Source organism: Perognathus longimembris, chromosome 4, assembly GCF_023159225.1.
Source record: "Perognathus longimembris pacificus isolate PPM17 chromosome 4, ASM2315922v1, whole genome shotgun sequence".
NCBI classification, from domain to species: Eukaryota; Metazoa; Chordata; class Mammalia; order Rodentia; family Heteromyidae; genus Perognathus; species Perognathus longimembris.
Window position 1 is genome coordinate 59,010,021 of NC_063164.1, and position 18,008 is coordinate 59,028,028.

The window sequence follows — 18,008 nt, forward strand, 5'->3', positions numbered from 1 at the left end:
TATTTGAGCAAGTATGGGATACATATTTCATTTCCTTTATCCAGTAATCTGTTGTAAGGCACCTAAGCTGATTCTGTCATTTGGCCACTGTGAGTAGTGCTACAATATGTTTACCATGAAGAATATTTATGTAAACAATTGTACTAGCAATATTTTGTTGAAAATCTATTATGACAAGTTCTTCTGATGTGGGAAAATAATTTTCCTTATCTTAAACTTCTAACCAAGTTTTCTTTTTATTTATTTATTTATTGTCAAATTATAATTTCCACTTACTTTTTCCATGCTTATTAGCCCATCTGTATTTTTTAGAATTATATTTTATCGTCAAAGTAATGTACATAGGGGTTACAGTTACATACAAAAGGCAGTGCGTGCATTACTAATCAAACTTATTACCTCATCCTTCATTTTTCTCTTATCTTCCCCTTCCTCGATTCCCTCTCCACCCTCTCCCAAGTGCTACAGTTGGTTTACAGCATATTGTCTTGTAAGTATTGCTGTTACATTGGTTCACCTTTTACGCTTTGTCTCTCCATTTCAGTGTCCCCCTTCTCTACTTCCAATAATCGTACATACAATACCTACTGTACCAGAGTAAGTTACAATTTATTTTTTTTTCTTCATTTTGGTTATATCTGCCTTCTTGAAATTCTCCATTATTCATTTTATTTTACTTATCTCTTTCCCTGTTAATTACTTAATATATCTGTGACGATCATTTTCTGACTGCTAATTCTACACTATGGTTACAAGGTGATTTGTCTCTAGTGAACCTTATTTCTGTTTCTTCAGTTTGGGGATTGTTAAACGTGGCCAATTGCTATGCATGCTGGAGTTTGAAATCTGTCCTTCAGCTGAGGAGATCTTCACTGTGAACAAGCCCACTTGGATTACATGCACTTTTCTGATTTCTTAAATGGTTATTTTCAGGCTTTTTTCTTTTAAATTTTTTCTTTGTATTTGAATTTGTTTGTTTTTTAGTCTCATGGCAATAATGTAGCCTTTGTGCTTAATATTTACTCCTAACTGTGACTATTTTAGTGGAGACACTGAGATCCTTACCAATTTCTTCAAAATAATGGCAGTCAAAATCCCATACTATCTCTGTGGTAATGAATATCTTCTGTGTCACTACAACCTTTGCATTCACCTTGAAATCATTATATCAAATATATTCACTGATGTCTTTTTCTCATAGGAGTACTTCAATGATTAGCCATGATTTGAGAGTGATTACTCACTGATTCATAGAGTCCATGTGCTTCCCAATATTCCCCACATTCATCAAACCAGCAACTTGTTATTTTACTTCTACCAACGGCATCTATGTGGACTTTTGGTTTTATTCTAGAAAATTAAAACATATAATTAGAGATGTTTAGATTTATTTTTTGTTTAAGCCTTCTCTGGATTGTGCTTATTTTTTGTTTCATTCAAAATTTTTATTTTATACTTTATATAGTTCTTTATATAGTTGTTATCATTAGGTAGATTATTTCTTTATGCATTTTCCATGAATGAAAGTAGCTAGAAAGTCCCATCACTTTTATTTTCTTGAATTACAAATAATTTGGGAGCCTAGTCTAACCTTCATCAATTAAATTCATTTAACTGCAGAGTATCTCTTGATTATCTGAAAGTTGATACAACATGGGAATAAGAGCTTCACAAAATAGATGGCATGATATTAAAGAATATCAGTCATTAAGAAATGAGCATGCTGATCTTTACATGAGCACATACCTAAAGAAAAGCAATCAGGAATCTCAAGTCATTTTTATCTATTTACTGAATTAATGTTAATTGATATCATTCTAGGATTTTAGGTCTATAATTTAAATTGTTCGCATTAACTTATGTGCTATGACAACATCGAACCTTGAATGTTTTCAGAAAGGCATATTCTAAATAAATGATCACTCAAGGAACTCCTTATATTCACAAAATGCTGTTTACAAAGCAAATTCAAATACTGACAGTTTATTGAATTTTACTAACCACTCGATGAATTAACATATCACAGTTTGATAGATGAGAATTTATAGGTTTAAAGAGCAATAGTGTTTGATCAAACTGAGAACAATGATGCATACCTGTAATACCAGTGTTACAGTTTATGTCCAGGCCACTCAAACAGACCCCAGATCACATCTCAGTCAATAAAAAGCTAGACATGCTAGCACACGCCTCTTACCCCAACTACATGGAATCCTTAAATAATACTGTTCAAGCCCAGGTTAAGTGCATAAAACAAGACCTTATTAAAATAACTAAACTGAAAAGGGGAGGGGATATGGTTCAAGCGGTCCCTGAATTCAATGTCCATAACTACCAAGAAAAAATATAATGCTACTAACCAAATAAAACATAGACATTAGACAGAGGAAGCCTGTTTGTAGTTACTGATGTTCTTCCTGCTGATAAAACTTTATCTCTGCTCATCCATCTCAATTTCATCAACGGATACCTCTTTTCTATTTTGTGCCTCAATTTATTCCTGACACAATTCAAATACCTTGTGTTTCCCTTGCTAAAAGTAAAAAGCAACACAGGGTGTTTGGTGATAGCTTGCAGTTTGCAATTTGTTCCCTTAGAAATAGTAGAGGAGAAAATATAATTCAAATAATCTAAGTAGCAAAATAAATCATTACTTTGACATACCTTGGATCATAAGTTGGCTATTTTATAGTAGATGTTATACATTGTCAAGTTTGGCATGAAGAAATAAATTTCTTCTCATTGTTTTTTCTCTCCCATTTTTTTTGTTTTTGTTTTTGTTTTTTTGCCAGTCCTGGGCCTTGGACTCAGGGCCTGAGCACTGTCCCTAACTTCTTTTTGCTCAAGGCTAGCACTCTGCCACTTGAGCCACAGCGCCACTTCTGGGCATTTTTAATATATGTGGCACTGGGGAATCGAACCCTGGGCTTCATGTATAGGAGGCAAGCACTCTTGCCACTAGGCCATATTCCCAGCTCTCTCTCCCATTGTTATAATTTTATATTCAAGGTTAATAAACATTAATTTACACTTTGGAAACTTTATAAGAAAAGGACAAGTATGTTCAACATCTTTCTTGAACCAAGGCTTGAAGTAATGGACTCACAATGCTAGGTAGGTGTTTTATCATTTGAGCCACACCTCCATTCCTCCTGCTTTTGTTTTCAGATAGAGTCTGACAGTTTTGCCAGGCAGAGCCATAGACTGTGATACTCTAGTACATTTCTTTCTATACAGCTGGCATCACAAGTGTGTTATTACCTGACATGTAGAATGAGACCAAGCACCGTACTTGCCTGGCCTGGCTTCAAACTAATTAGTTTTCAAATGATCCCTCCAAAATAGACAGGATTATGTATATGAGCCACTCTTCTAAACCAGTAAGGCCATTTTTTTTAAGTAATTTGCACTGAAACTGTCTCTCTTAGTCTGTAATGTTTTATGTAAGAACTAAGAATAAGTAAAAACAAAACAAAACAAAAACTTCCTTACAAATAGCTTTTTCTCTCCTGCTGTTTACCTCTAGAAAAAAAGGGTTGATGAATAAATTTAGTCTTTTGTATGCCACTCTTACCAATTAGTCTCACCTTAAATTGAAGTATTCTTTTAAAACCACAAAGCTCCAAATAAGTTACCAGATAATCAACCCTACAAAAAATGTTCAAAAGTTCAGTTATTATTAATAATAGTTATTAATATTAAATATCATGGGAGTATCATTTGCGTTTTTAGATGAGTCAGATTAAAGGAGTGTTACTTTGCCTTTTTTAGATGAGTCAGACCTAAGGACATCTCCTGTGAGTGCATCTGTTTGGCTTCTCTCCACTGAAATAGCACCATTTACTTTCATTATCAGATATGCTGAGCAGAATTTGAACCTGCTTCTGAAAGCTTATGGTTCGCTTAGAGGTTGACACTTTTGAGTAGAGAGAAAGAGCTTCTTGAAGAATTTATATATGATTCTTGTTACTAGGAAACGATACTTCTAGATTTAAAAACATTCTGATGTAGCCACAGCTCAATATAAATGTCTAACATATAGGTATTATATATATACATTCATATGCATGTCGAAAACATAAACATAAAGCCATGGTAAAATAAGAAATACCCTTTCAAAGATGTTTTCTACAATCTAGATGTACTAAAATGAGGTCACCTGTGGTATTTCAAACACACATACATATGATTAATCTTAGGTAATTTATTCTAGACCTTAAAATACACAGAAGGGAGGGCTAAGGGAAAACAAGTTAAAACTTCCTGCTTTTAGTGTGTTCTGTGTAGAAAATGGTGAAGAAAGGCTCTGCTTCATTTCTAGAGCTGAGTTTAGATATATAACTGTTTGTAAGTTTTTCTCTGAAGAGTAAGTAAGTTATGCATTGATGTACTCAGTTCCTATGATATGAAATTAAACTGCCTTATTACTAAATGTTTTATTACAATTGTAGAAAACTAAGTTTTTAAATTGTTATGAGTCAATACATTGAAACAAGAATTATTGTTCACATATTTCATTGATGGATCTTACACGAACATTAAGGTGGAATACAGAGTAATATCTAAGCTATAATCACTTTGTACTTTGTATGCATTTTTTAAGCATAAACAATATGGGGGAAAATTGTAAAGGAAGTTGGAGGCATGGTCAAGGAAGAACAGAAGAACAGGAGCACAACTGTGCAAAATTGCTCTCTCAGGGCAAATCCCATACAAAAAACCCTACTGCCTGAGGAGTTGTCCCCAACAGGCCACTCTCTTCTATGCACGGTTTTTGTTTGTTTGTTTCCATCAGGATTTGTAGCTCAGCTTCTGCTAGAGGCATATGAAACCATTGCTCTTATACTTCCTTATTTAGGCCTTTTCATTTTTCTGGTGAATAAATAATGCATTTAATTTATCTGAGGTTATATAGTCAACTTTATACATTAAGCAGTCCTACTACAGATTTATCATTTGCAAAAAAATATTAGAATACAAAAATCATACTTAAAGATATGAAATAAATGTTTGAAAGAAAGAGCCAATATTAATTATACACTTAATATATTTACTTCTAAAATATCTCAACCTTAATCATTACCTCTTTTATATGTGAGTGACAATAGTATAAGTCTTCATATATTACAGGAAATGTAGAGAAAGAATTTATTTGTTGGTGTTCAAGCAGTCAACAAAACACAACTCAACACACACACACACACACACACACACACACACACACACACACACACACACATATGCTGGCACAACACATGCCCCAAACCCCTATAGGACAGTGATAACCAGTTCTGCTCCATAGGCTTGACCCCATTAATTATGTCATCATTTTGGCAGCTACACAAAAGCGCTGCAGTGACAGTTGGCTGTTTTCCAATGAAAATCTTCCTACTCTTTCCTATTTCTCATTGTCTTATTAGTAGTACATGATAGTGTCATGTATACTTCTCTTAAGAATACTTTCTTAATTAGAACCAAACTCATACTATATTATGTCCACCCAGAAATTTTAGATATTCTATGCTTAAAGGTATTTCATAATTTTTATTTTTAGCCTGCTTCCTTTTGTGCCCTGTCAGCATTTCTATTCTTCTCCCTCTGTAAGGACAAAAGACTAAATGGCTAATAGGAAAGTTATTTAGAAAGAAGAGCCCCAAAAAACCCTGTGAATCTTTAGAATGTCTATTTCTCCTGACATGCCATTCTTTTGTTTCAACACTGTGACTTGAACTCCTAGCCTTCTACTCCTGCTTGCTTGCTCACAGCTGGCATTCTACCACTTGACACACTTTTCAATGGACATTTTGAGGGTTAATTGGAGTTGGAATATCTCAGACTTTCTAAGTTGACTTCAAATATGGATACTCTGTCTAGTTTCACACTTTGTACTTGCTAGGCTCTGGCTTTCAGTGATGTCAAATATTTTTAGATGAGCTAAAGAAGGAATATTATTCAGTTTATAATATTTCCATTGCCACCAGAGATCAATATCTTCCTGTCTATACCCACACTGTCTTGATTTCTATTACTTTGTCAAATAAAATGGTATAACAGCAATATAGTTTTTCTTTTCTAAAAGAATAACTTACCATACTGTAATTATAAAGGAGTCATTAATTTGTATTTCTTTCATGGCCAATGACATAGAGCACTTTTTCATATGCCTCTTGGGCATTCTCATTTCCTCATCAGACATGTCTCTTTTTAAGTCTTTAGCCCACTTGTTGAGGGGGTGGTTGGTTCTTTGCGGTTTTGTTTTGCAGGAGTTTAATATTTTTACTTCTGCATATATTTTAGATATGAGGCCTTTGTCTGTTGTATGGGCAGTAAAGATCTTTTCCCAATCTGTGGGCTTTCGATTTATCTTAGAAGCTATGTCCTTTGCCCTGCAGAAGCTCTACAGTTTGATGCAGTCCCATTGGTTCAATCTTTCTTTGATTTGTAGCATTTCTGGGCCTTTATTAAGGAAGTTCCATCCTGTGCCAAGGAGCCCAAGTGTTTTTCCTACTCCTTCTTTTAGTGTTTGCAAGGTATCTGTTTTTATTTCGAGGTCTTTGATGCATTTGGAATTGATTTGGATACAGGGTGATATATAAGGATCTACTCACCCTAGTAAGAATTTCCTTTATCAAGAACACTAACAACAACAAATGTTGGAAAGGATGTGGCCAAAAGGGAACCCTACTTCATAGTTTGTAGGAATGTAAACTGGTTCAGCCACTCTGGAAAGCAGTATGGAGATTCCTCAGACGGCTAAACATAGAGCTCTCCTATGACCCAGCAGCCCCACTTTTGGGCATCTACCCAAAAGACCACAAATATTAACACACTAAAGCCACCAGCACAACAATGTTCATCACAGCACAATTTGTCATAGCTAAAATATGGAGCCAACCCAGATGCCCAATAGTAGACGAATGGATCAGGAAAATGTAGTACATATACACAAGGGAATTTTATGCTTCTATCAGAAAGAATGACATTGCCCCATTCATAAGGAAATGGAAGGAGTTGGAAAAATTATAATAAGTGAAGTGAGCCAGACCCAGAGAAACATGGACTCTATGGCTTCCCTCATAGGGAATAATTAGCACAGGTTTAGGCTAGTCACAGAAGAGGATCACAAGAGCCTAATAGCTATGCCCCTATGAACGCATAAGATGATGCTAAGTGAAATGAACTCCATGTTATGGAAACGACTGTTATATCCTGTTGTAATTACTTTCAACATGCCATGTGAAACCAAAGCTTCTTTTGTTGATGATCCTCTTGTATCCCCTTCCTGTGGTTGTACCTGCGCTATCATTGTACCTCTTCTTAGTACACTGGACACTGTATATACTGGTATTAGAACTAGGGAAGTGAAAAGGAATATCAAAATCAAGAGAAAACAGAGAAAAAGATAAACTACTCCAAAAACAATACTTGCAAAACCGTTTGGTGTAAACCAACTGAAGAACTCATGGGGGAAGCGGGAAAAGGGGAGGGGGAGGGGGAAGTGAGGGAGGAGGAAACAAACAGTACAAGAAATGTACCCAAGTCCTAATGGATGAAACTGTAACCTCTCTGTACATCACTTTGACAATAAATAAGTATTTAAAAAATAAAGGAGTCATTAAAATTGACAGGCCTGTCTTTTCTCTCTTACTAAACTTTAAGGTAGTCTCTTTGTTTTTGTACTCTCTTATTTCATTATGGCTGGGTCCAATGCAATTTTAATTTCATTGGGACTTTGCTTAAATTCCTGATTTTAGCTTTGTCCTCAATTATTAAAATATTTGAGTGATTAACGCTTTTATGTTTTCTTTAGCATTTTGTTTTCTTCAAGAATTCTGGAATGGCACATTGCAGATTTTTCTCTTTAAAAAAATGTCAGCTTTCTGAATCTCTTGGTTCCCTGGAATTGAGTGTATTAATTATCTCCAATGTGTTTGGCAATGCTCTTTTTGTGATTGTTAATTTTAGTTATTATGTTTCTGTTATAGTGATTTCATCTGTGATATGTTTAGCTTTGGTTTGATTTGGCTTGAGATGTTATTTACTTTTTCTTTTAAGTGTCTCATTCATGCTCCTGTTTTCTTTCACGTTCAATTATAATAATATATACTTCATAAGCTCTATCTAATGTTTGTAACACCAGAACTAAAAAGTAGGTTCTACTGCATCTTGTGAACAGGATCTATTTTTTTTTTTTTTTTTTTTTTTTTTTTGGCCAGTCCTGGGCTTGGACTCAGGGCCTGAGCACTGTCCCTGGCTTCTTTTTGCTCAAGGCTAGCACTCTGCCACTTGAGCCACAGCGCCACTTCTGGCCATTTTCTGTATATGTGGTGCTGGGGAATTGAACCCAGGGCCTCATGTATACGAGGCAAGCACCCTTGCCACTAGGCCATATCCCCAGCCCCAGGATCTATTTCTTAAAGAGTTTGATAATTTTGGATTTGGAGCTCATATTTAATTGTTCTTTATTGGCATTCGATCAGTATAGGTTGAGGTACATTCCTTCTAGCACAACTAGTGTTTGACACTTCCAGATCTTTGGATCCACAGTAGCTCTTAACTTTTAATGTTAAAGAATTCATAGAAAATTCAAGACTTAAACTGAAGACATAGTTGACAATTGCATTTCTGTGACTATGTTCAGGGATAATTTTTCCCTTTGTATTTTGTGTAAAGACATACAGATTATTCTATCATATATCTCACTAGAAATCTTTTTTCTAGTGTAATCTCTCTGGAGTGGTAGTCAATAAAAGTTTGGTTTCATGAAGATGTTTCAGTTTAATTTACATGTTGCATTCTGTTCTATTATGAACACATGTCATTGCTTCAGCTTTAGAATTCAATTACTTTTTCAGAATAGTATTCTTTATTTTTAGTTATTTACAGTGTATATTATTTTGCAAAATTATTTTTTCTTTTATTATATTTTTGTTTTATTGTAAAGGTGATATACACAGGGGTTACAGTTACATACATAAGGTAGTGAGTACACTCCCTGATTTTTCTCCAGCTTTCCCTCCTCTTCAATGCCCAGTTTCCCAATTTGTAAAGATAATTTGCAAGACTGTGTCTTTATTGGTCATCAGATGATATTTGTATTCTTTATAAAGATTTGCTGAGACTTATGTTTTTTTTTCTTATTATTGTTGCTTCTATTTTACCAGGTAGCTTTTGGGCTTTTGTAACTCCATAATATTCCCAGAAAATGAAGACTACATTTTCTTCTTTTCTAACAAGATCCGTCCATGACTTAATAATAAGTATTACAATTATGGATTTTAACTCTAAATTTTTCACTGGTGTTCTGAATTTCTATGTTCATAAACAATTAAAAACATTGTCTTTAATTTAAATCTTTGTGTGGTGAATGCAAACTTACTGTTTCTGAGGCACTTCAATACAAGTAATATACACATATGACTATCATTGTAAATTGTTTGAGATGTAGTTTAGATTACTCACCTGGTGCTCTGATACACTTGCCACTTCTTGTTACCTGGACATCATTGTTTGAAAAAAGAAGAAACTTATTCTAAACTTAAAATCTAACATATAGTATGTATATCTTAATAGGAGCCTGGGTAGTGGGAACAGTATACATTTACTCAGACTATAACCAAAGTCGTAATAGGGTAGTGAGCTACATACTTTGGGCAAACAAATTTGATTAGACTTGATTGGTGACCAACTCATTAGAAAATAAATTAAAAAATAAACTTATTTTAAACCATAAAGATCAAATTAGAAGTTCCTTAAGGAGAAAAAGTTAGAAAAATTAAATTATCTATAAATGTTACTTAAGTCATGATATCTGAATTAGATTCACCTGAGGTCCTTGTCTGGCAAAAGATGCTTATGGCTATTTTGAACATTGAATTCCAAATTTTAGTAGCTGATCATATTAAGGAGACCTTGGAAACAACTTTTGATGGCCTAGTGATCTGGACAATATATTCTTGGCAATGTGTGTGGACAATTTTCAGTTATCCAATATGTAAATGTATCATATGGCAGGAAATATCTGCATATTGTAGTGAAAGGTAAAAAAAGCAACAACAAATACCACCCAGAAAAAAAACTTCAAGATACAATGTTTTTGTATAAAATTTTGTTATAAGGTGTTTATAATTTCTTGGTTACTATTAATAAAATAGTGCATATGAAGGAAGTACAATTATTTGATTTCTCAACCATCAATATGTTATCTGTATACTGACTTAAGATCAATATTTATAAATTCAGGATAAGACAAAAGTTTCTTAATATTTGTTTTCTTTTTGTAAAGGTCGTTAGTAATGGACACTATGGGTATCATTGCCATTATTTTTTTGTCTTTTCTTTTTAAAATTTTTAAATGTTTTTCTTTATTGTCAAAGTGTGGTTCAGAGGGGTTACATATTCATATGTAAGGGAATGAGTATATTTCTTGTTCAACTTGTTACCTACTCCCTCATTGTTCCCCCACCTTTCCCCTCCCCTTTTCCCTCTCCCCACAAGAGTTAAGCAGTTGATTTGCACCAAATGGTTTTGTAAGTATTGCTTTTGGAATGGTTTGGTGTTTTGTCCTTTGTCTCTCAATTTTGATATTCCCTTTCCCTTTCCCAGTTCTAAGTCCCATATAAACAATATCCAGGGTATTCAGAAGAGATATAGTGGTAGCAGAGGCACAAGCACAGGAAGGGAATACAAGAGAAATAAAACTATACAAAACAATCAAACAAAAGAACAGACAAGGAAAAAACCCCAAAAGGTATGGTTTCACATGGCATGTTGATAATAATTACAACAGTGGTTTAACTCTTGTCTCCATATCGTGTTCAATTCACTTGGCATCATCTTATGTGACCATATGGGTGTAGATATTGGGGTGTTTTGATCTTCTACCATGACTAGCCTAATCATGTACCAGCTATTCCCTATGAGGGATGCCATAGGGTTTATGTTTCTTTGGGTCTGGGTCACTTCACTTAATATGATTTTTTTCCAAGTCCTTCCATGTCCTTATGAATGGGGCAGTGTCATCCCTGCTGATGGAGGGCCAGAATTCCACTGTGTATATGTACCACATTTTCCTGATCAACACTTGTCTACTGAGGGGCATCTAGGTTGGTTCCATATTTTAGCAATGACAAATTGTTCTGCAATGAGCATCATTGTGCTGGTGGCATTACCAGCCATACAACAGACAAAGTCCTGATATCTAAAATACAATAGACAAAGTCTTGATATCTAAAATATACACAGAACTAAAAAAAAATTAAGTTCCTCCAAAACAAATAATCAAAGAACCAACAGCCCTCTCAACAACTGGGCTAAAGACCTAAAAAGAAATTTCTCTGAAGAGGAAATGACAGTGGCCAAGAGTCACATGAAAAAGTGCTCTACATAACTGGCCATAAAAAGAAATGCAAATCAAAACAACATTGAAATTCTACCTCACCCTTGTAAGAATGTCCATTATCAGGAAATCCAATAATAAAAAATGCTGGAGAGGATGTGGCCAAAATGGAACCCTACTATATTGTCGGTGGGAATGCAAACATGTTCACTCCCTCTGGAAAGCAATGTGGAGGTTCCTTAGAAGGCTAAAACTAGAGCTCCCCTAGTACCCAGCAGCCCCACTTTTGCGCATCTACCCAAAAGACTACAAGCAAGATCATTGCCATTATTTTAATAAAAAAACTAAAATTATTTGCACAAAGATTGAAAGACTACAATGGAAATAGGTTGTCACCCATAAGCACAGGACAGCTCCATAATTATGGATACAAGTTCAATACAATGACAAATATGTAAGGAAATAAAGTCACAAGAAACTTTAGGTTAGCTAAAAAAATTCATTCAAAGTCTCCTCTGGTATTTTTCAAGAGACCATTAGTACATTTCCCCCTAATATTGGTGCATATAATGAATATGCTATGCAAAATAAAGCTATCCTGTATGGACTTCAATTTTGTCATATGAAAATAAAGAATATCGAGACAATAATTATATTGTCATAAGGTTTATAAATTATATGGATGTAATTGTGTTAAAGCTAACTTTTTGTGAAACAGGTCTTATTTGGTGTTCTTGTTTTCTTTTTTTTCTTTTTTGCCAGTCCTGGGCCTTGGACTCAGGGCCTGAGCACTGTCCCTGGCTTCTTTTTGCTCAAGGCTAGCACTCTGCCACTTGAGCCACAGCGCCACTTCTGGCCATTTTCTGTATATGTGGTGCTGGGGAATCGAACCCAGGTCTTCATGTATATGAGGCAAGCGCTCTTGCCACTAGGCTATATCCCCAGTCCCGAAACAGGTCTCATTTGGGAAGATGAGTTTAACTACAAACATAAGATGTTAAGTTATATTAATAAAATAAAGCCAAAATTTTATCATGAATTTGTTTAATACTAGCATTTATTAACTCCTTACAATTTTCTGCTTGGGTATTTTATGAGCTGAATTTAATCTATGGGGATTATTCACATCGGTAGTTTTCATTGGTCATTTGAACATATTCACATCAAGAGTATTGGAAATGGACACTATCTTCAAAAATTCATGAAATAAAATGCCATCATGTTAAAAGAAGCACCGTTGAAAGGTTATTGGATAGCTGCTGGATTAGAAAGTATGCATCATCTGTTAATGGAAATATCATTATGTTTCACAGGATGACAAATCATGCTGCTTTCAGATCTGTCAAATGCCAAGACTTTATCTTAAAATGTTACGTGAAATAAAGACTGAATAATTATAAATAGCTCTTAGATTATACAATACTATTTTAAATATATCATTTGGCTTTAGATTGTTTTCTAAGAATCATTAACTACTTCCATGATAGAGTTTAAAGAATCCAATCAGAATTTCCAATAAAATCCTTTCAAGAAAATTAAAAGAATGCATGTACCACCACCACAACCACCACCAACATGACCACCACGCAGAAAAACAAATCAAACTATTGCACCTTGCTAATGTCAGCATTTTATGTCATTTTAGTCATCATTATGTTAGAAATTGACACTCTGAGGAGTTTCCTTATTAGTATTTCCTGCACTATTTATAGTGCTCAATTACTTCGAAGTACTCTCGACAAGCTACTGTTGAGGAGGCAAGAAAACTAAGCATTTTTGCTGAGGTATATTTTCACATTGACAGTTTTGCATCTAATAACAGAAATAGAAAATGTTCTATGGAATCTTAGTATCATTAACGTATAGGATCAAATATTAAACAAGCAGGAATCAAGAATGTCAGAGTAGAAGCAAAATAGAGTTAATATAAAGAGAAGTTGTTTCAATGCTCAGTAAACTGGTCAAGTGTTTTATACTTTTATTAATGTATAAAAGAACTTGATAAACACTGAGATACTGCATATATATGCTATATATAGAGAGAGAGGAAAAGTGAGAGATAAATACACACACACACACACAATAACATGAAGAGAAACAGATTTCTACCACCCTAGCCTTGAGGCCAAGAAATAACATTAGTGCTTTGAAAGCTTACAAACCACAGGAAAAACAGAGTTTGAAATATCATCATTCTCAGATTCGAGGACAAGTGAAATATTACTATAAGATTCCTTGTCTATTCACACTCTTAATATGTAATATACATTCCCACCAACAATGAAGTAGGGTTCTCTCTTGGCCACTTCCACTTCAACACTTATTATTGTTAGTTTTATTGACATAGGACATTCTTACTGGGGTGAGATGGTATCTCAATGTTGTTTTGATTTGTATTTCTTTTATGGCCAGTGATGTAAAGCACTTTTTCATATGTCTCTTGGCCATTCTCATTTCCTCATCAGAGAAGTCTCTTTTTAAGTCTTTAGCTCACTTGTTGAGGGAGCTGTTGGTTCTTTGTGGTTTTATTTGGAGGGATGTAATTATTTCTAGTTCTGCATATATTTTAGACATGAGGCCTTTGTCCGCTGTATGGCCGGTAAAGATCTTTTCCCAGGCTGTGGGCTTTCTGTTTATCTTACGACCTATGTCCTTTGCCCTGCAGAAGCTCTGCAGTTTGACACAGTCCCAATTGTCCATCCTTTCTTTGATTTGTATCATTTCTGTTTCTTTGTTAAGGAAGTTTCATCCTGTGCCAAGGAGCCCAAGTGTTTCTCCTACTCCTTCCTTTAATGTTTTCAGGGTATCAGTTTTAATTTTGAGATCTTTGATCCATTTGGAATTGATTTTGGTGTAGGGTGATATATAAAGATTGAGCTTTAGTTTGTTGCAGGTGTTGAAGCAGTTTTGCCAGCACCATTTGTTAAAGAGGCTATCTTTCTTCCATTCTATTTTTTTAGCTCCTTTATCAAAGATTGAGTAGGCATAATTCTGTGGGTTCATTTCTGGGTCTTCAATTCTGTTCCATTGGTCTTCAGGCCTGTTCCGGTGCCAATACCAAGCTGTTTTTATTACTATAGCTTTATAATACAGCTTGAAGCTTGGTATTGTAATTCCTGAAGCACTGTTCTTTCTGCTTAGGATAGTTTTTGCTACTCTGGGTCTTTTATAGTTCCATATGAATTTCTGGATTGCTTCCTCTATTTCATTAAAAAATGTTGTTTGGATATTAATGGGTATTGCATTCAATTTGTAGATAGCCTTTGGCAATATTGCCATTTTGACTATATTAATCCTCCCAATCCAGGAGCATGGGAGGTTTCTCCATTTCCTTGGTTCTGCCTTACTTTCGTTTTTAAAATTTTTAAAGTTCTCATCATAGAGGTCTTTCACTTCTTTCATCAAGGTTATTCCTAGGTCTGGAAAGTGGAATGGAGATTCCTCAGAAGGCTAAACATAGAGCTACCCTATGACCCAGCAGCCCCACTTTTAGGCATTAACCCAAAAAACCACAAACAAGAACACACTAAAGCCACCAGTACAACAATGCTCATCCCAGCACAATTTTTCGTAGCTAAAATATGGAACCAACCCAGATGCCTTCAGTAGATGAATGGATCAGGAAAATGTGGTATGTATACACAATGGAATTTTATACCTCTATCAGAAAGAATGACATTGCCCGATTTGTAAGAAAATGGAAGGACTTGGAAAAAATTATACTAAGTGAAGTGAGCCAAACCCAAAGAAACATGGGTTCTATGGTCTCCCTCATAGAGAATAATAAGTACAGGTTTAGGCTAGTCACAGCAGAGGATCACAAGAGCCCAATAGCTATGCCCTTATGAACACATAAGATGATGCTAAGTGAAATGAACTCCATGTTATGGAAATGACTGTTATATTACTATTGTAATTACTTTCAACATACCATGTGAAACTGTAGCTTCTAATGTTGATGATCCTCTTGTATCCCCTTCCTTTGGTTGTACCTGTACTATCACTGTATCTTATCTGAGTACATTGGAAACCGTGTATACTGGTATTAGAACTAGGGAAGTGAAAGGGAATACCAAAATTAAGAGACACAGGATAAAAAGACAAACTACCGAAAAAGCAATACTTGCAAAACTGTTTGGTGTAAACCAACTGAACAATTCATAGGGGGAGAGGGAGAGGGTGAGGGACCAAGGGGGAATTGCATAGGAGGTAACGAACAGTACAAGAAATGTATCCAATGCCTAACGTAGGAAACTGTAACCTCTCTGTACATCAATTTGACAATAAAAAATTTTTACAAAAATAAAATGCAATATACATACATGTATATATTCAAAAATTATCATAGAGTTAAAAAAATAAAACCTCTCTAAGAATAAAAATAATTTTAAGGGAAATGGGATATTTGCTCAGAAATTAGGTGGATGAGTAGTAAAAGGAATATTACTACTTCATTTCAAGGACATTACATAACATTTAATTGTATTGGTAGAAGCTTTGTACTTAACCTAATGTCTCAACTCATCTCTCATAGGAGAAAATAAAAGAAAGAAAGGAAGGAAGGAAGGAAGAAAGAAAGAAAGAAAGAAAGAAAGAAAGAAAGAAAGAAAGAAAGAAAGAATTGTACTTTATAGCTCACTTCTATTTCACAAAATCTCATGGTTTCAAAAGCTATGCACGCATTCTGGAGTTGTCACATGAACCCTTGTGAAGACTATTTATTTCCTCATTTTTAATACCTCTTTATCCAGGATAAAACAATCAAGAAATTGAGTTTGCATAAGTAAAATGATAAATAAGCATTAGCACAGATTTTTCTGCTTGTCACTAATGTATTGTTTTCATTGTTTACCATAAAAGAATGATTATTCATGCTGTTAGGAAACTAGAGAAGCAATAGACATTGGAATTTCTTGACTGGAAATTGTGCCTCAAACCTGTTACCCTAAACACTTAGGAGGTATATCTCATAGTTTTAAGATAGCCTGGGCAAAAGAGCTTCACAAGACTCCATCTTAATCAAGGTCAGGTGGTACAGTGTGTATTTGTTGTCACAACTATGGGAAAAGCACAGAGGCTGGGTGCAATGGTCCACAACAACATGAAGAAGCCAACAACATGAAGAAGCCAAGTAGAAAGACTAAAGCCTAATCCAGCTATAGAATAAAGGAAGATTCTATCTTAAAAATAACTGGTCAGAAGAGACTGGGGTTTTAGCTCAAGTGTGAGAATTCCCATTTAGCAAGTGCAAGGCTCTGAGTTAAATCCCCAGTTGCTGTCTATACTAACCTCTCCAAAACAATAGAGAAGAAACTCAGAATTTTCAATATGGATAGAATGAAGCAATTACTGAATCCTGAAAGTCCTACACATGCTAGGACTAGTCCCAGAGCAGTGTATTCACACATTATCTTTCTCTACTTTTTAATCAGCTGAAGGAAGATCAAAGATGTTGCCTTCTTATTTCAGATTTCTTTAAAAAATTAAAAGTTATTTAAGTAATGGCTTCATTTGAATTCAACCAAACCAATGTTCTTTTAACTTCAATGTTTTTGAACAGTATAAATACACTTTTGAAGTTAGGTGATCACTAGTGAGTATAAAGAGGCAGACAGTTCTTATACTTTACCTTGGTCATACTTGATGGACAACAGGTTTTCTTTTTTAATAATTATTTATTGTCAAACTGATGTACAGAGGGGTTACAGTTTCAGACTTAAGGCAGTGGGTACATTTCTTGTACAACAGGTTTAACAACTTACTTCCAATGCTTTTGACTCCTCATTTGCACTGCATCCATAAAGTAGCAGACAATTCTCAGGAAGGCTTTCAGGGATTTGCAGGCTAATTGGGAAATGGAGACTTAAAACACTGAGACAAGGCTAGCAATTAGTGCTAGCATGGGCAATACATGCTACACAGATAAAAAGGAAAATGATTTTTGTAAGTTTTGAAAAGAAGAACTGTGAGCTTCATTATGATGGCAAGGGTAAATTATTAAGTCTAAAACAGATGAGGAAAAAGACGAGAATCAAGGAAATGGAGATAATGAATGCAGTTTAGATTAAAGAGACATGGCTCATACAATAGTAATTATTGTCCTGATAGAAAAGTGGAGAAAACTGGAGGCATAAGAACTTGGGGAAATTTCTCCAAGTGCTACATTGTAATAAATGGTACTGTTCAAATTTGAAATGATGTTGATGTACTGGAGGAATCAGTGTGTGTGTGTGTGTGTGTGTGTGTGTGTGTGTGTGTGTGTGTGTGTGTGTGTGTGTATCTTTACTCAGTTTTGGTTTGAGATACCAAAACATTGGGATCTTCACCAGGACTCACCTCTGCTAAAAAAATCCATCAGAAAGAGGAGTCAAAATAACCCTTTTTAAGTTGAATTTTTCATGTTTTGTTACAGTAGCAGAAATCAGACCTACATACTAACAAAACAATCAATAATTTTTATGCTGCAGCAATAAATGAAAAGTAGCATTTTGATTCACTGCAAGACCTTTAGTAAATGTTCACATGGTAATATGTAATTATTAATTAATATTTCATGTGTTGTATAGTGTGCTATGATACAATTAATGTTCCCTCAGCCCCATTTGGGAAATATCATTGCATTCTCAAATCCTGTGTATATATTACTCACTAAAGCATTAATCTGTAAGAA